Source organism: Mesoplodon mirus (assembly GCF_964341445.2).
Source record: "Mesoplodon mirus genome assembly, chromosome: 15".
Taxonomy (NCBI): Eukaryota; Metazoa; Chordata; class Mammalia; order Artiodactyla; family Ziphiidae; genus Mesoplodon; species Mesoplodon mirus.
Genome location: NC_138991.1, coordinates 59,521,292 through 59,545,882, shown reverse-complemented (window position 1 = coordinate 59,545,882; position 24,591 = coordinate 59,521,292). Strand labels below are relative to the sequence as shown.

The 24,591-nt window shown below is 44.3% G+C and overlaps 1 protein-coding gene across 2 annotated transcripts in view; it reads left to right on the top strand.

Annotated features, from left to right (window-relative positions):
- RBFOX1 (RNA binding fox-1 homolog 1) overlaps positions 1-24,591 on the top strand; it is a gene marked incomplete at its 3' end in the record, with an annotated part of 186,291 nt that overhangs the window by 9,716 nt on the left and 151,984 nt on the right. The window lies entirely within an intron of this gene.

Sequence of the window (24,591 nt, the reverse complement as noted above, 5' to 3'; positions counted from 1 at the left end):
TGAAAGAAAGGGTTAATTGTCCCTACCTTAAAGGAACTCTTAAGCCAGCTGGGGAGTGGAGGAGCTCAGCATCCTTTTCTCACAACAAGAACTCTCCAGAGATCAACATGGTTACATTTAAATTGCATATCGGATGTCCACAGCGCCCCAGACACTACAGGAGGTGAAATGATGAGCAGACAGGCTCCCTCCCTTAGAGAGGTTTTGGCCCACTAGAGAGGTAGGATATGTGTTCTGTTACTTGTCATAATGTCGCAAGTTCTAGAGCATGGATTTCCAAGGCTTTAGTGTATTATGATGATCGTGGAAGAAAACACCTTCTAAGAGATCTACCTTAAAATCACTGATGAAGCAATATTATTTCGTAGGCTTCTTGTTGCTGTAACGGAAAACTCAGTAGGGAACGTATCGGCTTATAAAACAAAAAATTCCAGACAAGTGCTGGCTTTAGACACAGCTTGGTTCTTGGCATGCATCTATTAGGTTCCAGCTGCATCCATCTCTGCCTCTTCTTCCTCTTGCTCATCATTCTCCACTTCTGTGTGATGGTCCTTCAAGTTCAGGCTCTTGACATCACACCAGATTCCCAGTGAGAGACTCTTGGATTAGTCCATACAAGCAAGCCTGGGAATCACTCTCTCTCTGGTTTGCACAGTTCAGTGGCTGAAGCAGAAAATGGATGTCTCAGCCATGGGGCCACTGAGGAGCCCCATTCCCAAATACATAGACCAGGGATGGTTCCACCGGAGTCAATGGTAAGGTGCCTTTGGGACTTCTCCTGAAAGGTATTTAACGGACAGCAACTGGTCACCGCCAAAGGTAGTACGGTGATGCATTTGTATGGACAGGCCTGAATTGATTCATTTGTTGAGTGTAGGGAATGGAGAGAAGGTCAAGGACTGATCACTGGAGAACTCATAGGTGGTGAGGTTTGGAAGAAAAAGAGCTGTTGAATGAGATGTAAAGAGGGTACCCAGATGGGGGCTTGAACCAGGAGAGTGTTGTCATGGCAGCCTGGCAGGTGTGAACTGAGAAGACATTATTGAAGCTGGCAGTGTGGACATCACTGAAGACCCAGGAGAAAGTAGCCTTAGTAGAGTATTGGGGGGAGATGCCAGGAGTTGAAGAATAAATGGGAACTATCAGAGCGGGTATGTACAGTACCATTGTAAACATTTGGAGGGAAGAGGAAAAAGAAAAGATAGCAATGGAAGAGCACAGATCTCAGAGAAAGCAGTTTGTAGGAGAGTGGATTTTGATTCACTGTTTACACCACAGAGAATTGTGATGGGGAGGACAAGGAAGAAGAGATAGGGAATGATGACTCAAGAGGGAAAGCGACAAAGTATTTTAGAGGAAACAGGAAGCAATATGACCAAGGGTACACAGATACAATAGGTAGTCTGGGAAAGGAGAAGAAATACTTTATTTTTTACAGCTCTATTGACATATAAATGACATACAGCAAACTGTGCATATTTAAAGTGTGCAATTTGATAAGTATTGACATACGTACTTAACTGTGGAACCATTGCCACTCTCAAGATAACAGACATGTCCATCATCCCCAAAGTTTTTTTTTTTTTTTTGTAATCTGGAAACCACTGTATTGTTTGTTTGTCTGTTTGTTTATATTGAAGTATAGTTTATTTACAACGTGTTAGTTTCAGGTGTACAGCAAAGTGATTCGGTTTTATGTATTTGTATTCTTTTTCATTTTATATATAGTGGTTTGAGTAGTTTGTATCTTTTCATCCCAAACTCCTAATTTATCACCCCCCCTTTTCCTTTGTTAACTGTACGTTTGTTTTCTTTGACTGTGAGTCTATTTCTGTTTTTGTAAATAAGTTCATTTGTATCATTTTTTTTAGATTCCACATATGTAAGTGATATCATACGGTATAATATTTGTCTTTCTCTGATTTACTTCACTTAGTATGATAATGTCTAGGTCCATCTATCTTGCTGCAAATGGCATTATTATTTCATTCTTTTTTATGGCTGAGTAATGTTCCATTCTATATTATATGTAACAGTATGGAGAGTCCTTACAAAACAAAAATAGAGTTACCATATGATCCAGTGATCCCACTCTTGAGCACATATCCAGGAAAAACTATAACTCGAAAAGATACATGCACCCCTCTGCAATCTTCCCTCTCCACCTCTGTCTCATTCCCAGGAACCAACTGATTGACTCCTATAGCTTAGTTTTCAGTTTCTAGAATTTTCTATCAGTGACATCAAACATCGTATGCTCTTTGTTTTCTGGCTTCAGTCACTTAGCATCGTGGTTCACAGATTCATCCATCTCATTGCATGCATCAGTAGCCTACTCTTTGCATACCATTATGTAGAATGTGCCACAATTTGTTGATCCATTTACCTGTGGATGGGCATTTGAGTTGTTTTCCATTTGGGGCCACAAAAAATGGCCAACATTACAAATAAGGGCTCCCATGAATATTTGAAAACATTTCAATTTTAAAACAGAAGAGAAGTGTCATGGTCCATTCTGGCTGTTGTAACAAAACACCACACACTGGCTTATAAACAGCAGAAATTTATTGCTCACAATTCTGGAGGCTGGAAGTCTAAGATCAGGATACCAGATGGTCAGGTGAGAGTCCTCTTCCTGGTTCAGAGCCTCTGCCTTTTCACATGGTGGGAGGAGTAAGGGGGCTCTGTAGGATCTCTTTTATGAGGGCACTAATCCTATTCATGAGGGCTACACCCTCATGACCTAATCACCTCCCCAAAGCTCCACCTCCTAACATCATCACATGGGACTTTAGGATTCCAACATGTGAGTCTGGGACAGTGAATGGGAGACATAAACATTCAGACCATAGCAAGAATGAAGAATAAGTGTGTGAGGAAACAGATAAATCTTGAGGTCAAGAGATGACCTGAGGAGGTCCCTCTATACTACCTTCATGCTCACTATCAACTGACAGAGAGTGAGAAAGGAAGGGATTTAGAAGCAACAGAATGATTCCTGAAATTGAGCAGACCTGCCAGGAATCTGGCTCATACAATTCTAGGGTTTTTGAAGGGCAGTAGGCACCTCTCTGACTTTGGATAGTGTGAGTTTGTGGTGAGGCTGGTTATCCGATGACTTTGTCTACTCCAGCAATGTTTGGGTGGCACATACTGCTTACAGGAAGTCTTCAAGGAAAGAGGACCGTGATAAGGTGAAGGAGGAGGGGCTTTGTGGCTGATCCTGAAGGAAGTCTTAGGACATATACTCTTAGCTGGTGTGGGGAAAGAGCAGGCATCCTAAAAGGTGCCATCTTGTTTTCTGCTACAATTACATGCCTATGCTTTTCTCTCTTCTGCCAAAAGGAAAGATGTTTCTGTTGTCTGTGACCTACTTTTGAGTTGTAGTTCCCTGACCTGACTGAGAAGAACATAGTCTATGACAAGTTTCTTCAAACTGTCTCTGCATCCTTGTGCATTTATCGGGGGCACCTTCTCTTCACTTAACCTCAAAGTGCGTCAGAGCCATGGTTCTCCCAACCCTGGAAAACATGGCCCTGTATTATACACCTGATTTGTTCCCCACAGGGTAGAGTTGTACCTGAAACAATTCTAACTGTCCTTTGACAGATATGCACCGTGCTTAATGCCAGTCTGAGGCCACTGGAGGGACCATCATTTCTTTGAAAAACGGAGTGGTTTGGGGTAAGAGAAAAGATCCATCCATCTGGTAGGCTCCAAGAACATCTAATATATGCACATGATTTAACACAAAGTGCAGGATCTGTAAAAGGGAAGCAGAATGCACCCAGAGCTCCCAGCCAGAGCTGAGGAAAGTACAGACAGAAAAGACCTATCAGGTCATCCTTTCAGTTCCCCAAGGGCTGAGATGAGTCCCTGCAGGACATTTTTCTGCTGATTGTCTATTTAATGTGGGCCTCCAAACACATCATGGATCACTGTGCTGACAGAGCCAATGCTGTATTATATCAGATACTGCTCCTGACAAGGTATTTTACTCTTGACATATTATAATTAGAGATTTGCAAGTGGTGAATTCTCCATGTATCTCCAATAGCAACTTAACTTCTATTTTTATCACCTCTGCAGTCTGTCTAAAAGTCTCCCACCAGCTCCAGGATCTGATGGGAGAAACAATGTGAGTTTTAGAGCTTGGTCCCTGAGCTCTGGGTTCTGTTGACAGAGAGAGAAGCTCTTTAAGGAGCCAAGTTCTTCTTGATCTTCAGTGCTTCCAACTGGAGTGCTAACTGTGTCTCCAGTTTTCATTAATACCTTTAAGAAGATAAGACATGGCCTGGTGGCGACTTCCTCTTCTTAACCATTTACAGACTGGCTCTGCTTTGGAAGCCAATTGTGCAGCTAAGGTATGGGGAAAATTTCTCAATGCATTCCTTTTTGTTAACTAGCCATTATTATTATTATTATTATTATTATTATTATTATTGCAATTCAGGTTTATGGTTTCAAAAAGTCACACACTAGAAAGTGTATATAATGAAAACTAAAATTTTCTCAGAAACAAGAGTCACCAGTTCTTCCAGAAGTGCTTTATGCAAACACAAGCATATGCCTGTGTCTTAGTCCGTTCAGGCTGCTATAACAAAACTATTATAAATCAGCTGGCTTATAAACAACAGATATTTATTTCTCACAGTTTGGAGGCTGGGAAGTCCAAGATTGTGGCACCAGCAGATTTGGTGTCTGGTGAGAACCCACTTCCTGGTTCATAGAGGGCTGTCTCATTGCTGTGTCCTCACATAGTGGAAGGAGTGAGGGAGCTCACTGGGGCCTCTTTTATAAGGGCACTAACCTCATTAATCAGGGCTCCACCCTCATGACCTGATCATCTCCCAAAGGCCCCCACTTCCAAATGCCATCACCTTGGGGGCTAGGATTTCAACATATGAATTTTGGGGGAATACAAACACTCGGTTTATAGCAGCCTGCTTGTCTATTTCTCCCTCTATCTCTAGTTTATCTCTCTCTGTCTCTAATTCAATCTTTACAACTTCTAACTTCTCACTAGTTCCATTCCCAAAAGGACAGAATTAAAATCTACTAAGCACCCGCTTTGGCACCTTTTATATCTGGGAGATCGTTCTGTATCACACTTTGCATTCTTTTGCATGTTTGTCTGCTATCTTACATACAGAGGTCTCCCACTGATGGAATTTAGGTTGTTTCTGGGGTTCATCTTGCAGTGTCATTATTCCCAGTCAGGATGTAGTGAGCAGCTGGGTACAAATATCGCTGTCTACCTCCAGTGTCTCTGTGTGAGGTGTTAAAGGTACATGGGTTTAAATGTAGACATTACCCTCCAGAGAGCCCACGTACAGCCCACAGACAGTCCCGAGAAGGCCTACTGCCTGCAGCCTTGGCTAGCACAACACGCCACCCAACTCAGCTCACAGCCGTTCCACCTGCGCATGCTGGGCTGGAGACACCCCCTCTTTAACAGAAGAAAGTAACTTGAGAGCTGCCTGGTATCAGGGAAAGGATAAGGAAAGGCTGCTGCCATTGATTGAGGCCTGCTGTGGTCACAGACCCTGCTAAGTTCTCTTGCAACCTCTCATCTCATTTTATCCTCACACCAAACCTTTTACATGATATTAGCGTTCCCCATTTTACATTGAGGGACCAAGTGGTTCAAGATGTCGTGGAATTTGGAGGAGTTGTGATAGCAGAGTAGAGACCCGCACCAGATGTGGCCAGTTCAAAGTCTAGACTTTCTTCAATCTCCAGGCTCTTCCCTACAAGTTCTCCTGGCCAGCAGCTCAGATGACCAGTGCCTGGGACCAAAGTGAACAATCTAGAACTCGCCCCAAGGCTGGGTCCTTCAGCCTGCTCTCCAATGTAAAGAAGCAGGTCAGCTAAGAGCCTGGAATCTGGGTGTGTCAAGGTTCGCCCCTCTCTTTACCATTTCCGAGCTGAAGGTGCTTGGGCTGGTTGTTTGACCTCTCTGCTCTTATAGTCCTACTGTTCCCTTCCTTCACAGTGGCCCTGCCCTTCTCCAAACACCCTTCCTCTTCCCTTCGAAACAGTCATCAGAGACAAATTGCAAAGCACCAGAGAGTCCTTCTTCCTGTTGGAGGACTTTGGCATCCCCTGCTTACATTTAAAATTTGGCAAAATCACTGAGGGATGCCAATCTAAAAATAGGGTAAGTAGCTACATCAAAACAGCAGGCAAAGAATCACAGTCTCCGAAATAACAATTTTTGCTCGTTGAACATCAGGCTATGTTGTAATCATTTTACATGCACAATCTCAAGTCATCTTGACTCTCCATCACCAAAAAAAAAAAAAAAGAATAAAAGAATAAAAGTATGTTAGGAGGCATTGTCATCGCCATGTTACAGTTGAAAAACCTGAGGCAAGTAACTTCCTGAAGGTCACTGTAGCTAACAGGTAGAAACCAGGGCTCCAAACCAGGTGTGGCAGACTCAAGATCAAAACTCTTTAGGGCTCGAAGCCCAGAAGGCATCCCCAGGCAGGCCTGGGCACATACTCTGGGCTCTTCTGTGTGTCCAGAGATGTGGCAGAAAAGAATGCTTTGCCTGGGAATTCCTCATTTCACCCTGGGAAGGGCCCCAGCAGACCCAAGCATGTGCAATATTACAGGCTTAGCGCGGTCTCTTGTTTGAGACCGGCGCCTTGAGCAAACTCCAATAATATGTTTCAGTGGCTTCAAAATTGTCTTTTCAGATGACAGTGTAGCTGAGCTGTTTTGTCAATATCAGTTCTGCTCTCCTAAGGTTCACATTTACTTTAAGGACATAGGTACTGCTTCTTGTTCCCTCGTGAGGCTGAGTATTAATGCCTTTGCCTCCTGTCTTTGCTTTAGAATAAATGGTCTGTGGTTTTCAGGATGAATTAAAGGCCTGTGGTACCCAATTCCAGGGCCATTTTACTGTTCCAGAGCCTCTGTTGACCAAAGAGTGTCCCGTCCTGGTGGCCCAGGAGACACCACTGAGCCCAGCTTAGGATAATTCTAAAGCTGTGAGCATCAGAGACTCAAGTCCCTTTGTAGGACCAGGCTACAGCCTTGGATTCTGGGAGAATTGAAGGTTCTCATGGCAGGTCAGGAAAAATGACTCTGGAAAAATAAATACCCTTAGGTGTTACCAGGAGAAGCTGGGAAGCATCACGATACAGAGCTGGGAGTTCCCCATCCCGGTTCTGACCCAGGTTGGGACCACTGGCATGTGATGGAACCTCTCTGAGCCTCACTGTTTCCCTCTGTGTATGTGAGGCTATGACATCCTAATGAGATAATGACAATGAAGGGCTTGGCACAGAGATGGGCACACAGTAAACATTCTACCATATGAACCATTATAATTAGGAAATAATTACATCATTCCCAGTGGGAAATCACAGCATTCTCCTCTGTCCCGAATTCTTCATTCTAAATGTTTTTCAGGACAATAAATCCATCCTAAGAATTGTGACATTTTCTGTGTTAAGGGGGAAATGAAGACTCAAATCCCCACACTTATTTAAAAGGAATTCTTGTATGTGATGATTTCCATACAAATAGTTTTCAATCACTCATGCCTGAGTTCGGCTGATTGGTACAAGCAAGTCATTGACCTAAGTCTGGGTCATGAAGAGCAAGGTTAGGATTTATTAAAGGACTCTATCACTGAAGTTTTGTCCATAAGGCTGAAGCCATCTTGCTTTTGCTTAATGAGGAAGGATCAGACCTATTCAGTTTTCTTAGCGGGATTTCACTGTCATATTTCCATTGGAAGTCTTAAGTCATCGGAAACGTTGCATCGTGACTTTGTCTTCACTTGGTGTTTTGTGCTTATTCATACCTATATACATTGTCATCAGTTTTACCTTCTCAGTATGACTGAGCAGTCTGTATCCTTGATTAAGGTGTTAGTCTTTGAGCAAGTGTTAGCACAGTGTCATTGTGAAGTGCTGGGGGAATGATCAGGTAATTCGAAGATGAAGTGGGCTGTCCACGAGCTACACAAACGACTGGTTAGGGGTTGAAGAACCTTTGCGCAGCTCATGGGCCTCATGAGGTGGTTTCATTGCTTTTGTTTGTTTGTTTTTAAATGGATTTAGATTCAGACTTTAATCTGTTCTGTGGGCAGTATTTGAGTCTCTCATTAGCCAACCGCCAGGTCATGCTCTTAATTCTTGGCCATATATTTTGCAAGTTGATAGTGAATTCCTACAAGGTCTGTGCTGTATTTGGATTTTAGGCAGGAGAAAGAAGTTGGCTGTGCTTCGTGAACTGAGGGTTCCTGGGGGCTTCAGCTAGACCCTTGGAGCATTAGAGCTGGAGGAAACCACCTATTCCAATCTCCTCATTGTACAGATGTAAGGTGATTACGTAAGTTAAGGGCTGAAACCCAAATACTTTCAGGTCCAGGCAAGTAACATACATATTTGAAAGAGATTAGTTTATGATGGAGACATAGGTAAATGAAATAATTAATTTTTCCCATTAGTATAGAAATAATAAAACCCTAGGCATGATGCTATGTGACCCCTTGACGGAGGCCCTTTTGGTAGTCTTGAGGGCACATGGTCCATCCAAAGGCAGTTCCCTGTCAGTCCATCCAATCCCAGCCATATTGGATTGCTGACCCAGCATTACAATATCTTGATTTTTTTCAAGATCAAGCAGCATTTTGGATTTCTATGTGCTTTCCTGTTCGCTCCTGTTTCACTTATTTTTGTTATCTGCCCAGCCTCTGAAAATACTGAGTTTATAACCCCCAACTTACTCTTTGAAACTTCGTTTATTTATTTATTTTTTTAAACATCTTTATTGGAGAATAATTGCTTTACAATGGTGTGTTAGTTTCTACTTTATAACAAAGTGAATCAGCTATACATATACATATATCCCCATATCTCCTCCCTCTTGTGTCTCCCTCCCACTATTTTTAAAATAAGAGGTGAAATTAGGAGCTTTAATCCTTTGAGTGAGACCCTATTTCAGGTTTGTAAAAAAGGCAGCTTGGATGCTTGAGCATGACAGTGCAGAGATGCATAGAATGCTAGAGCTGGAAGCGACCATATGGTCTACATGCTTTCTTTACAAATAATGCCAAGGTTCAGAGACGGAAAGGGATCTGCCTGGGTCACACAGTGAATATCACAGCAGACACCAGAACAGGGACGTCCTATAAGAAAATTTCCACTGCACCATGCCCCTCCCTCTGCCTCCTACTGGCTGTGACCATGCTTTTTTCCCTTTCTATCTCCTGGATTCTGTAGTAGCTTTCAAAATTCACTTACTTAGGGTTATCTCTGCATTAAAATGGACAAAGGCCACTGACCCTGACTATAGGAGCAAGCCAAGCTATATGATTTAAGGCTTCATTTCTCTTTGATATGCCGTTTTGGTTCCTAGCCAGAGGTTTCAGCCAATAGTGGACCCTACATTCAGAAAGGCTTCCAGATTTCTAAAAAGAGTCTTTATTTTATCTAGTTCTCTCCTGCAGATCCTGGTGGTTGTGCTGATGGGGATGTGCTCATTCAGTACTGTTATGTATTCCAAGCGGCTCTAGTCCCAATTGCTCTTGGGTCCAAACACTCTAACTAGGGAGTCTGGGTTTCCAGCTTTGCAACCCTGAAGAGTATGGAGGCTGTCGGATTGCCAGATTATAGCCTTTGATGTAGAGCTAGGTCCAGGTCACTGCCCAAGCTCCCAGAAGGGCAGAAGGTCGAAGGGTAGGTTCTGCCCCCCATAGTAAAGTAACCAGACCCTTGTGAGCTGGGTGAGTCTGGCAGATGAGCCAGTCAGAGCGGAGATCCCACAGAAACTCTCATGGGCCCTGCAACTCTTGGGCTTAGGAGAGAAGGTCAACACAATGCAGACACTAATCCGTCCCTCTGATATCAGGAGCAGAATGTATCCAACCTTGAGGACCTGACTCTTATGCGATCTCAGTGTCCTTGAGACAAAGCTACATGGGCAAGTTTGTTCTCCAATAAATGAAAGCTTGCAGACAGTATAGTCCAAAACAAACCAGGCCATCAGGACCAAGATAATATGAAGCCTTAAGTGTTGAAGACTTGTTTTGGAAGCAAAAAGGTTTTTTTTTAAATATCATGGAAGTCGTTGCAAATAATACAATTTAACAAGTTTGGGCTGCCCTGGTCTTTTAAAGGGGGGAACTGTAAATCTGCATCTTGACTGGTAGATGGGGAAAAACAAATAGAAGTTTTGGAGGCTGAAAGGAAGAAAATTTAAAAAGCCGACTCAACTATCCTGTATGAGTAACGTCTAGATAACAGTAACTAGCATGTAGTGAGCATGTGTTAGATGCCCAGTGCAGTGATGCTACCAGCTTTCTGTGCATGATCTGATGGAATCTTACATCATCCAGAGGAAATAGGTACCATAATTAAAACCCCTTGTTACCTAGGTGAGAACATCAGGGCATAGAGAAATCAAGGAGAGTGCCCAGGTCACATCACAAAGCCACTAAGCTCAGAGCTGGGATTGAAAGGCAGCCAGTCCACCTCCAGGATCCGCTCCCTAACTCACTCAGGAGCCACACGCTATGCTGAAAATTTTAGTCACATTCCATAGCCCATCAAGGGATGCATATGGTGATGCCAGAATGACAGGTGAGGAAACAGCTCAGATGTTAAGTAACTTGCCCCAAGGCCATACAACTAATAAAGGGATGAGTGTAAATGCCAGCAGAGGCCTGGTGGATTCCTAAACCCACATTGTTTGACTTCCCCATCAGAAATAGTTTATTTTACCCTGCTATTTTAAACATGATAATATCATAGCAGACAAGTATCTTAATAATCACTGTCCCCATAATTCTGGATTTATCTCTAAACTGCTTTAATTTATAAACACACAGCACACACACACACACACAGACACACACACACACACTTCCATCCCTCAATCACCCCCTCCCCCCACGTGGCATCCAGTGGCCCCTCGGATTGAAAGGGACCTTCAGACCACTTGGCAAGTTGACCAGAGGAAGCCTGGATCTCCGAGAGAAACTTGCTACAAGGAAATCACTAATTATAACCCAAACTGTATTTGACTTCTGCATCTTTGCTTCACATTATCACACTGTAGTTTAAAGAGATTGTTCCCTAGCCTTTTTTAGGGGCAGATATTAACTACCTTTTTTCCTTTTACTAAGAAAAGCGGTGGTGGCAGTAGCACCCAAGTGACAGGAGGTGGGTCTCGTCCCCCCCTTTTCCTTCTAATTGGCTTGCAAGTGGGAGTCAGGTTAGCAACTATGCAAGGAGTTGCCTGGGCTTCCAGGCAGTGTCTCTGGGTGACACTCATCTGGTGGCTTCACAAAAGAGAAAGAGATGATAGGGGTGGGGCAGGCTGGGGGGACGAGCCCCAGAGAGTCTCCTTGACTCTTGGAGGGGGAAGTTTGGGGACAGGAGGGAGGCAAGGCAGCTTAGTCCTTGAGTTTGGGGGTCTTCTCCAGTTTTGAATCTCAGAAACTCTTGGCATTGAAGAATGGAGGGGACCTGATCAAAGGTTGGAAAGAGGAGTAGGAAGCATTGCACGGACCCTGGAGCCTTGGCTGTCAGTCTGCCTGATCCAGCTGCCCACGGGACCCAGAGGCCCTCGCCAGCCCAGCCTTCCCATCTTCTCTCCAGCCTTCGCCTCTTCCAGGCCGTTAGTATCAGCGTTAAGTAGCTAGGCCAAGGCTTGGCAAACTGACCAATGGGGCAGTTCTGGCCCACCACCTCTTTCTGTCAATAAAGTTTTATTGGCAGACAGCCATACCAATCCATTCATGCATTATCCATGGCTGCTTTTACGTTAGGACAGCAGAGGTGAGTAATTGTAAAGAGATACAGGGCCTGCAAAGCTGAAAATACTTACTATTTGGCCCTCTATAGAAAAAGTGTGTTAATCCCTGATCTAGGACAAAGCTTATATATTGTTGGCCGGCTGACTTGATTTAGACCTCAGGCCTCCCAATGGAATAAACTGCCTACAATTAAAAATGGGAGATTTTACCATATAACCTGGCTTTGATTAAAAGCGGAAAAGTCTAACAAAACATGGCTATGATGTGTGAATGTTGAAGATGGGCTGTTCCCCAAGACTGTATGCCATAGTTGCCACCACCCCCTATAGTATTTCACCAAACTTACCTTTTCCATCTACCTGGACTGGCCCTCATAGGCATTTGAGTTTGACCAGGGCATCTGGGTCTTCTGGATTATTTTTTAATACAATAATTCTAATTTCTCTCCTGACCTGCAAAATAAAGTGCATTTATTTTATTCTTCTCCATCAAACTGGACTTCCCTGTGGAACTCTGGCAAGAAAATAAATGTTTGCGTAATGCCAGAATTTAATGAATTCCAGAGTTATATCAGAAATGTAGCATCCCCTTCTACCTCCAAATGTATCCATACACACATGCAGTGCCCACATTTTCAAAAAAAAAACCTTCTTTGAAAGTGAAACCTATATCACTGTTGACTTTGATTTAAATCAGAGCAGGAGTAGCAAGTGTTTCCATCTTCTGAGATCATGAAATGAATATCAGAAGTGTTATTATTAATAGAGTAAGTATTAATAGTCTGGGGTAATGTATTCAGGCTTTAAGTCCATTATTCTAAACCTAGTGGCACGTAGGGTTACCCCCATTTCACAGACAAGGAAAACAGAGACTCAGAGGTGATGAAAATTGCCCAAGCTTGTACCATCAATAAGTGATGGGCACAGAACTCAAACCCAGACCTGGCTGATGCCAAAAGCACTGAACTGCTCTTCCTAATACACCATGGCAGGTCTTTACACACATAGGCACAGGCAGTGGAAATAACTCTTGACTAAAATAGGCAACTGGGGCCCAGCTCTTGGGCTGACATGAGAAGGTGGTAAGAAAGCCCCAAGAGATCACTTCTCCTGTGGCTAGAACAGCTGATCCCCAGAAGAGCCTTGAAAGGCTTGGTTAGAGCCACCGAAGGTGAGTTTTTAGCGAAGTCATTTACGCATCTTTCATTGCTCTCAACAAATCTGCAGAGAATGTTTTTTCCACTTGCCTTAGCAAGAAGGAGAAGTTAGGTTGAGTGGCTGGGGGAAATCACATGTTTCCTTTTCAAAATAAGGGTTCATAGGGCAGGAGCCTACCCATGGCGAGGGAAGCCCTAGTAAACAGGATCCAGGTTTTGTTTTGCAGCTTAGTTCTAGCAGAGAGCCCAGCCTGGGCCGCACAGGCATCTGGACTTACCCTGGGGTGTGTGTGGGTGTGGGTGGGTGGCACTTTAGGAAGCCCTGTGCTTTTCCTTCCGCAACTTGGGCAGTGAGTTGCACAGGCTTTCTGAGGATTCACGGTGGCCTGATACTGGGGCTGAACCCTTGATAACGACACCGAAGACATGAGATAATTACAGATCTGATACTTCCCAGGTCAAGCTAAGTGGACCTCTGATTATTATTCTGAGTATAATAGGAGCAAAACTAACACTGAAGGGAAATTGTACTTCTCTATTTTATTAACCGCTTTTATATTCCCCTGTGCATGGCTATGATGCTATGAAATCTTCTTAAATGTGATATTACTCAATATAATACAATAATAATGCACACACCATAATGTACTGGATTACTTTGCAAACAGCCCTTCTGAAATTGAATTTCCCATCATTTCCCTGGGCCAGCTCAGGGCTGCTGGGCTCCCAGGCCCTTTCTGGGGCCAGGAAACTGGGGTCTACCTTTATAGTCACATAGGTTTTCACAGATGTAAGCAATTGGTCCACATCATTTTTATTAACAGTGGAGAGGTTGGCAAGCCCTGTTCCCAGACATCTCACCGTGTGTTAACGGCTCAGAAGTGCAAGTGGTTTTCGATACCTCAGTATAGGTTGAAAATGAACTGGGTAAGAAAGCATCAGGAAGGAAGCTCGCTGGAGAGGAGTCCTTCCATGCTGAAATTAAACTGTGAAGTGTTGGTAATTGCCTTTGCTGGAAATTCTATCAGATCTTTACTTACTCCCAGCCTTTGTTCATCTATAAATCCTTTCACGATACCATCTCAAAGCCGGAGTTGTTATTCCCTTTACATGCAGGATGTGCCTTGAGAATTCACCCCTCTGGCATCCAAAAAATAAAATAAAATTGTCTCTTGAACTCCTACAGTATGTCACAATACACATTAATCTACTAAATGCTCACCCAACAACGGTACAATAATTTAAAACTTTACTTTTGCTGTACAGCTGGAAAGTCCTTGAGGACACCATGGTGCCTTACTCATCGGCTTTATTCTCCGTGCTTAACACAGAGCCTAGAATAAAATACTCAATAAGCGTGTGTCACTTACTGATTCATGAATATGTCTTGAGTTTCTGCTATTTGGGAGGCACAGTACTAGGCCTTGGAGGTACAAGAGTGAAGGATAGATATGGATTCTCCTTTAGGAAATTACAGTCTAGTATAAACCATAGAATACAAACAAACAGACAAAAATCAAAAATCACTTTCATAATTGAATGATTACATCTGTGGAAATTGCCGTAAAGGAAAGGTATAGGTGCTGTGCAAGGGTGCACATTTCTCCCCCGCATGATCAGGATGCCATGTTAGTAGCTTGGAATGGCCATAGTGAGAGTATTTACACCACGGAAATTGACAGTGTTACAAATCAGGGCTCTTGGGGGTTTGTTTTCTGTAGAACTGGTTGTTAACCACTTACCACCACATCCCTGGCAGGAAGCAACTTGGTGTATTCAAATGAAAGAAAGTCAGTGTGTCTGGGTTGGGGAAGGGGAAAAGATGGCCCAAGATGAGGCTAAAGAAGTGGTCAGGGAACACTCATGCAGGGCCCTGTGAGCCCTGTGGGGGTGGAGGTGGAGGTGTATCTATTTATCCTTTGCACTGAGAGGCCATTGGATTTTAAGCAAGAGAGTGACAGGATTTGATTTGATTTTAGGAATGACCTGACGGTACTATGGAAAATTAAATAGAGGGTCACAGAAATGGGGTGGGGTAGGGGGTGACAGAAAGAGAAGTTAGGAAGCTACTGCAGTGGTCCAGACAGGAAGGCAACATGAACTAGTGTGGTCTGGACAATTTGTTGGCTGTAGTATGTAAGAAAGAGAATGGGGTCCATGGTGACTCTGAGCTTGGGCATGGGTAAATGCCAACTCTTATAAAGTTGGGTCTTGATGGAGATAAGGATCATTTTCCAAAAAACAGAAGGAGTTGAGATCAAAAATTCAGTGTGTGTGTATGAACTTTGAGATGCTTGTGAGACACCTAATTATATCATTAAGCAAACCTCTATTTTTCTATCTTTAAAATGGACAGAATGATGCCTATCTTATTAGCTGTGATTCTTAAGTAGATTGATTAATAGGGAAACCCTTGGCATGTAGGAAACAAGAAATAAAATATAATTGAATCTGAATTTTTGACACATTTAACCTGTGCCCTTTTAAAAATAGGACAGCCAGACTGGAGTTAATTAATAATGTTTTAGCTTTGATCTGAAACACACAGAGTTTTCTATAAATTGAGTATCAGTGTACAGGCTGATGGAGAGAAAAAAGCTTGAAGTCCTTAGTTCTGGTCCCAGCTTGGGCATTCACTTAAGCAAGTCACTCAGGGCAGTGGGTAAGATCACCAGTTATGGTGTCAGGCTGTCTTGGTTCAACCACTACTTCACCACGTCTTAACAATTTTAGCAAGTTACTTAATCTCCATGATCCTCAATTTTCAGAATATAATTGTCTTAACTTTGTAACTTTTGTGAACCCAGGAAGATATTTCAGGCAAAGCTCTTTATGACTCTGCCTGGCATGTAATTGGCATGGGGGCTATGATTAGGCATCATTCTGAGTTCTTGGTTTTCCCATCTTCCAAATGGGCACAAAAATAATCTACACCCTGCCTAACTCACAGAGTTGGAGCAATTATCAAATGACCAAAGAATCTGCCAAAGCTCTTTGTAACGTGCAATATGCCCACATGTGAACTTTGTTACTAGTTTGGGGTGCTATAGTCCCACATCATTTAATCCTGAGATTGGCCATTGAGTATCGATGTAACGAAGTTCTTTTTACAGACGAGGAAATTAAGGCTTGGAGAGTTGACGTGACTTGATGATTTTCCCAAGGTCACGTCACTAGCACATGTTCTGTCTGAAACCACAACCCATGCTAATAACCACAGCTCTGTACGACTTCTCCTGCAGCCCTCTCCCAAAGGGTGGGAAGAATGGAGAAGCCACTGGGTTTGGGGTGAGGGCAGTCAGGAAAGATGTACCTGATTCTGTGAGATCCATCCATCCTGACCTTGCCAAGGCAAGTGGGAATCAGGAGACGTCGGCTTCTGACCTTTTTCACTCAGACACTTATCCTTGGACCTATGGTGTTTGGGATTAACAGAGAGAGTCAGAGACTAGCCATACACCCGCCACCCCAGTACAGTTTTCCAGCTGGATGCAGACTAGAGCCTTTGGAAACTGCATTGGAAAACAGTTCCGGGTAAATTAATTTCTGTGATACATAATGCATAAGGGGAAATCCGTGGTATTTTTAAACAATGGAAATGAGAGAATCTGCCTTTTGGGCATTGATCCCAATTGCATTTAGTGCAGAAAACATTTATCAACACCTACTGTGTGCCAGGTCCTTGCTGGGAAACAGAAATGAGTCAGACATTGTCTGTGCCCAGGAAGAGTGAGAAATCAATGGAGGCACGGCTGAGCCATCAACACTGGCTTAGACCTTAAAATGGGGCACTAGGGAGACCCGTGAGGATCCCATCCTGACAGGGGGAACAAGGGGCTCCGAGAAGGGGCTCCCTACCTGAGGTTTCAGTTGGATTGTTTTCTTCCACTTGTCCTTTTCCCCATCGATAAGATCCTTGTTTTAAACCTTCTACCTTCCAGCACCTTTGAAACCAGGATCCACCAGTGAGGATACCGCTTCCCCAGAACCCACCTAGAAGCTTCCCAAGTCTTTGGGCATCTTGTAATCATGAGCATCGCTTGAGTTTTCTGAGAATAGTACTACCTTCACTATATTCTGGGGTTACTGTAGGTGGAAGGTAGAGATAATGTACAGAAGCCTCTATCACAGTATCATCTTGCATATGATACTCATGCATTAAAGGGAGTTGCTGTGACGACAGTGTTCTTAACAATAACCTTGAAAACGATGATCCTTTTTTTTTTTTTTTTTTTTTTTTTTGCGGTACGCCGGCCTCTCACTGTTGTGGCCTCTCCCGTTGCGGAGCACAGGCTCCGGACGCGCAGGCTCAGTGGCCATGGCTCACGGGCCTAGCCACTCCGCGGCATGTGGGATCTTCCCAGACTGGGGCACGAACCCGTGTCCCCTGCATCGGCAGGCAGACTCTCAACCACTGCGCCACCAGGGAAGCCCTCAGCAAGTAATCTTGTTGGCTGCCATGAGGACTGCGTGGATAATATGAGTGATTTTGGGCGCTGAAGGAGTCTTCTGGGGCACTCATAGAATAAGTGCTTGCAAAGATGTTTTGGGTGAATAGATGCTCCATTTCCCAAGAAAGCAACATCCCTAAGGGACACTACAGCCGCTTGAGGTCAGAGACCAGGACTGGCTGCTATCTAAGGTTTTCCTTAGAACTGGAAAGGCTGGTGGGCATTGGAGGCTTTCTCAGGGATGCCTCTGAGCGACCTAGAGCAGCAGTTCACTTCTAGAAGTGGCAGATGAGATTTCCATATTAAATGTCACAAAGGCTGAAACCCAAACCTTCTGAAAGTAGTTTGTCACCCGCCTCCATCCCCATGAGGTAGACAGGACCTGAAGGTATACACTGGGAAGACTGACTAAAGAGGAGTTCAAATCCTCCTTTTTAAATATCTAGGCAAGCAACAAATATCCTCTGATTCAGGGACCTATGACAAAGACAGAGTTGGAGAATGTAACTTAGGCCAGAAGATGGCATAAGCCAGACAGATCACTTTCTCCCAGCTTTCTGCTGCATCTCCCCTCCTGGACTGCAGACCATCTAGGTGTGCACATCAGATTCCAAAAGGCTTATAAGCACAGAGGAGGTAGATGGGAAACAGGGACAAAATAAAACAAACAGAGAGACAAAAAGGGGAGGCGTGAAGTGGGAGGGAAGGAAAGAGAGAGGGAGAGGGTGGGCTCACCCCATAATTTCTGTCTTCTTTAAAAAGACAAAAAAAAAAAAAACCAAGCAGCAGAGAATTCAGTGACATCACTACTGCAGATGCTGACATTCGGGGCTTGGTGACTCTACCTGCTCTAGGCTGAGTCCCAGTCAATGTCCCAGGTTCTGACAATCATAGAGGCACTTGTCCTTCAGAGTAAGGGATGAGCATAGGCAGATGAAGCATTGCACTGCTGCAGCATCCCTTCCCCTACGGCTCCTGCACCAGCTGTGCCTTGGAATCGTGCAGGGATGGTGTTTAAGTGACATCCCCTGAGTTACTTGATCTGCACAGGGGTGGGGGGTGGGTGACTGGGTAGGAGGCCAGTGGGAATCTACTTTTTTTTTTTTTTTCGGTACGTGGGCCTCTCACCGTTGTGGCCTCTCCCGTTGTGGAGCACAGGCTCCGGACGCGCAGGCTCAGCGGCCATGGCTCACGGGCCCAGCCGCTCCGCGGCACGTGGGATCTTCCCGGACCGGGGCACGAACCCGTGTCCCCTGCATTGGCAGGCGGACTCTCAACCACTGCGCCACCAGGGAAGCCCAGGGTATCTACTTTTAACACACTCCCTGGGTGAGTTCTATGCAGCCCACCAACACATCGCTTCCCACAAGGGGTTAAGAACTAGTGTTCAGTGATAATCTCACTGCTCACTTACTGGAGAGTGTCAGATGGTAGGAGACATTTGGGATCTGATGTAAAATACAAGATTCTTTATATGGGCCAGCTCCAGATCATGATGACGGTGAGGCCAGTAGCTTCCATTGCCAAGGACCCATCAGATGCCAGACACTCTCACTTGTATCACCCAATTTCAAAAACCCCTAGATAAAACTATCTTTTCGGGCTTCCCTGGTGGTGCAGTGGTTGGGAGTCCGCCTGCCGATTCAGGGGACACGGGTTCATGCCCCGGTTTGGGAAGATCCCACGTGCCGCGGAGCGGCTGGGCCCATGAGCCATGGCCGCTGAACCTGCGCGTCCAGAGCCTGTGCTCCGCAACGGGAGAGGCCACAACAGTGAGAGGCCCGCGTACCGCAAAACAAACAAACAAAAACCTATCTTTTGCTTTTTCAGATGAGAGAACTTAATCTTGGAGGGGTTAAACGGTCCATGGGCCCATGGTAACACAGTGTGTTCAATGTAGCCTTATGCACATTAAAATCGAGAACCATTTCCCAGAGGATTTCTTAACCACTGTAATTTACAGGGTACCTGGTGTTTGCCAAGCTGTATCTATATGTTCTAAATTCCTTATTTCCATTTTTCTTCTCAATGAGTCTATGAAGCAGGAGAGAATCCCCTCATTCTATGGAGGGGGAAAAATGAGACCAAAAATCCTGAATTGGACCCAAAACTGACTCCTAAGATGGGGCTCTGAGTTGCTACATTAAATGTCTTGCCTCTGTCCTGTGGGGGTAAAAATTGCTTGATTATGACTATCGTAGGGGGATAATGACTAAGGGGAAGTGGGTTTTGGAGTAAGACCAGCATGTGTCCAAACACTTGCTAGCTGTGTTACCCAGTTTGCAAAATGAACTTAATACTGTTTATTGAGTTGAATAATGCCCAAAATCCATGTCCAGCAGGAACCTCAGAATGTGACCTTGTTTGGATGTAGAGTCTTTGCAGATATTATTAGTTAAGTTAAATGAGGTCATACTGGATTAGGGTGGACCCTAAGTCCAATGACTGGCATCCTTGTAAGAGGAGGAGACACACACAAGGAGGAAGGACATACGATTACAGAGGCCGAGATTGGAGTGATGCAGCTGCAAGCCAAGAAATGCCAAGGATTGCCAGGAGCTACCAGAATCTAGGAAGAAGAAAGGAAGGATCATCCTTCAGAGCCTTTGAAGGGAACATGGCTCAGCTAAAACCTTGATTTTAGTCCTCTGGCCTCAGGAATTGTGAGAGAATAAATTTGCATTGTTTTAGGTTCCCAATTCTTTATGGCAGCCCTAGGAAGTTAATACATACATACATAACAAATACATATTTGTTTCTTGAATTTGTTTGCTTTATAGCACTTATTGCAACTCACAATCATTTTCTTTATTAGTTGACTTACTTATGCTGATCCATTGGCTACCCTGGAAGATCAGTTCCCTGGTGCATTCCGTTCAGCATCCGTTTCTCCAATGCTTTGCTCAAAGTAGATGCTCAGGATGAAGGGCTGAGTGATTGAAAGAATGAATGAATGAATGAATAGGGTTGTTGTGAGGATTAAGTAGGATAATATACTGAAATTGCATCAGCATTTGGCCAAGAACAGGCATGCAAACTGAAAGCTGTTATGATTATCATTCGAGGCAGGGGTTATATTTTTCCTAGAGCCCCTCTGTCTGCCTTGCTGAGGGCCAAGGGGAACTTAAGGAGCTACATAGAATAAGAGAACATAGTTAAAGCAAAGGTTGTTTCTGCAGAAACTGACAAGATGAGAGCCTCCCCGCCTTCCCCTTCTTGACCAGCAGTTTCCCTTGGAGAAAGGAAGCCTACCGGTGAGAGAGGCAGGATCCAGGCAGTAGGGGGATGGGCGAGGCAGTCTTTGCAGCCCCCTGACCCCCTTGCTCGAGGCCGGGCCCTGCCTTTCCCCTCCATGGGAAGCTTTGATCTCACCTCCCTGTCCAGCAGACACACATTAGCTGATAATTCTGGGAGACATCAAAACCCCAGCACCAGCCCCTCTGCCCCCTGCAGCCTCCAGGAGCTGCCAGCCATATTAATGGGCTCTGGACAGGCCTGTTCTATATCCCAGGGTTTGGGGCGCTGCTGCTACCTGTTTTAAGTCACCGCCAGCTCTGCCTCCATCCCGTCCTCCTCTGACCCAGCAAATTTAGAATTAAACCAAGTACCCTGAATGGAGGATCTGACCTTCACAGTGACTTGATTTACCTCTGGCTGCTGTGGTTTTTCTTGCCAGAGACAAACAGTGTAGGGGAAAAAACACGGGACGGGGAGCTGGAAAACTTGGTAAAAGGTCTTAGCACTGCCTTCGGAGGCTGTGTGACCCTCAGAAAGTCACATGCAATTTCTGAGCCTCCATCTCAGCATCTGGGAGCAGAAGCAGAAATATCAGCCCTGCCTGCCCAACAGGTCTGTTTTGAGGCTCAGATGAGAAATCAGATGTGCGCATGCTTTAGAAATCTGGAAGCATTAAAAAAATAGAAGCAAGGGCTTCCCTGGTGGCGCAGTGGTTGAGAGTCCGCCTGTCGATGCAGGGGATACGGGTTCGTGCCCCAGTCCGGGAGGATCCCACATGCCGTGGAGCAGCTGGGCCCGTGAGCCATGGCCGCTGAGCCTGCGCGTCCAGAGCCTGTGCTCCACAACGGGAGAGGCCACAGCAGTGAGAGGCCCGCATACCGCAAAAAAAAAAAAAAAAAAAAAAAAGCAATTATTACCATTATTCTGTGACACTGAGCTCATTTAAAAAAAATCAGTTACTGACCCTGTGTTCCATGTCACAGATAAAAAGACCCAATTCCTTGACTCTTTAAAACTATGCAAATAACTCCTATTCATTATAGAAAAGATTAAAAAAAAACCAAATAATAATAATAACACAATTGCTCTTATCCCTTCATTGACCACCTGGTCCTTTATCCTCCGAGAGCTTTTGCAATGTGTTAAAAAAATTTTTTAAATAAATAAACATACAAAGTTGGTACATGCCATACTGTTCTAGTTAAAAATATCCTACATGTCTTTCCAAGTCAGTTCCCGTATTTTAACCTTCCTTTATGTCTCTGATGGCCTCTTGGTGTTTTAGTGCCTGGCATTGTTTTGATTGGACCTAGTTTATTTAGCCAGTTCCTTGTAGTTGGACACTTCGGTTGTTTCCCATTTTTCACTGTGGCAAATATCATTGTGATGAATTTCCTCTTGCCCAAATCTTTGCACACTTTCATGATTGTTTCTGTAGAAGAAATTCCCAGAAGTAGAACTTCTGGGTCAAAGAGTAAAAATGCACATTTTTTTAGGCTTTTGATAGTCAGATAAAACTAAAAAAAAAAAATCACCCTCCAGGAAGATTATACCAATTTAAACTCCCACCAAGACGGCACGGGAATGCCCTGTTTCCTGAACTCTCGGCAATGCCAAGCATTATCTCGGAGTGATTTAAAATGCCTGAAGAAAGGAGTGATAACGTTTTCTAAACAGCACTAGCTAAAACACGGGCTCTGCATATTGGCTTTCAGCTTGATAAATACTTTCTTATAAGGTCATAAATATCGGCAGTACCAAAGGTTAATGTAGTGTGCAATGCTGTAAAATTCAGCAGGCAACCTGCCAGATCATAATGATGCATTAGCACCTTTCAGTATGAAGTGCGATGACTTACAAAGTCTGTTTGTAAGTGGCCACTAACTCAACAAGTGCATAATTGTGTCGGTTGACACCACTGTTTCTGCAAACATAATTTATGAAGTGCCTTTTTGCCTTCCATTATATGCCAAAAATGCAAAGGAGAGGAGAGAAAAGTTGAGAAGAAAATGATGAGTGGATCTGACTCTGCATTTAATCCCTTTTGCAAGCTAGAGATACTTAAAAGACTGACATCATTTATTGACGGAAAAGTAATGCAAATAATCCTTTTAGTACATTAGCAGTGAACTTACCACAAGACTGGCAGTGTTGGAGTCAGAATGGAAAAACAGGCATGACAAATAAATAGCTGGACCACTGGAAAGTGTGGACTTTTAGAAATTAGACTTTTCAGTGATTTAGTTCGTGTTTCGAAGTTTTTGATTCAGATACCTTTCTTGCTCCATTTTAGGCAGGTAGAAACAGGTGTCACGATTCTTTGCTGTTGTTCTGGGATTGGCTGGTATGGGGTGGAAACCTGTTACTGTGATGAGTGAACGTGAAGCTTGTGTGTATTTAAAGCAGGAGAGCAATCTGTCCTGGTGGGAACAAAACAGAATGGATGATTCCACTGATCATGTGCCCGTTTGGTTTAGCTTCTTTGGTGACAGAGTAAATCCCAGGTGTCATGGACAAACTTTCCTCAGCCCATCTTAGCTTTTGCTCATGGGTGATGCCTTTGCTTTTGTGGATATTTGTAAAAGAATAAGCTCTGTGCGGTTGCAATAAGCTGGATGTTTGCAATTTGAGTAATTTATTCCATTCATTCTCAGGGAGTATTATTCACCATGTACATTATTCTGAAACAGACCAAGGAGGTCTTTACATTCTCCTTTACACACACACACACACACACACACACACACATACACACACACACACTTGGCTATTAATTTTTTAAGCAACGTTTAAATCTGGTGCTGAGCACTGGTGATATAGAGGTGAATGAAACCTACTCTGTGCCCTGAAGGAACTTAACCCAGTCTGGTAGTCTAGTGGTGTAGACCAATGCGAATGGCAAGGGCATTCACAGGGCCGGCAAACAGGGTGTTATGGGAGCTCAGACAACTGAGGCACAAAAGTTTCTTCTCACCAGTCTTAGTTTCTGTCTGTTCGTCTCCCCCACCACCTGATACATCACAGGGAGATGAGCATTTCCCTCTGTGGTTTCTTCTGCACTTGACACCCCTGTGTTCATCTCTATCCTGAGTCATCACCTTGGCAGGAAGCAGAGAGGAAATTCCAGGCATGATGGCACTGTCATGGCACAGCTATTCATTAGGAGCCTACTCCACTGTGCATTCATTATTAATGAAGTATTCACGATTCAGAACCGATGTCTCTGGGTTCTGGAAGTATGTTGAACAAGACCTACAAAGATGCTGCCACCAGAGAGCTTATCTTCCAGGGGACCAAACACACACTCAGATACTTGCTGGCCTTGATGGTGATGGGAGAGAAACTGACAAGAATGGTGCTGCGTAATCCAGGGTGGACAGGGAGGGGTCTCTAGAGAGCCGATATTTAAGCTGGTGACTACAGATGAGAAGGATCCAATTTGGCAAACAGTGGAAGGAAGGGGTTCCAGGGAGAGGAGGCAGCATATACAAAGGCTTTGGGATGGGAAAGATCCTGCTGGTGTTGGAGGAGTGAAAGGCAGGAGGTGAGGCTGTAAGGATGTGAAGAAGCAAAGAAGTGCTTGAAATGAAGTTGTAAAGGTGGAGCCTTGCTAGCCAAGCCAGGGGTTCAGATCTAATTTGAAGAGCAAGGGGACGGTACCAGAGGCTTTTGATGCAGCAGGAGTTCTGTTCTCTTGGGTGGACTCCTCCAGAGTCTTTCTTTTTTTTCCAGCTGGGCTGGAGTTTACTCTTAAGTGCCAGGATAAACAAGTGGTTTACCAGACTCCCCTGTCCGTGAAGGTTAATTTGGCGACAAAAATATCTCCTCCCAGGCTAGAGAGATGGCTATTACGATGCCCAGAGGGTGGACTTTATGATCTCAGAGCCCTTGGAATGTTTGCAGCAGCAAAGCAACGTTGTCCCATGGAATGTCTCTTCCATTTTTAATGAGGAGCCTGGAGGCACTGT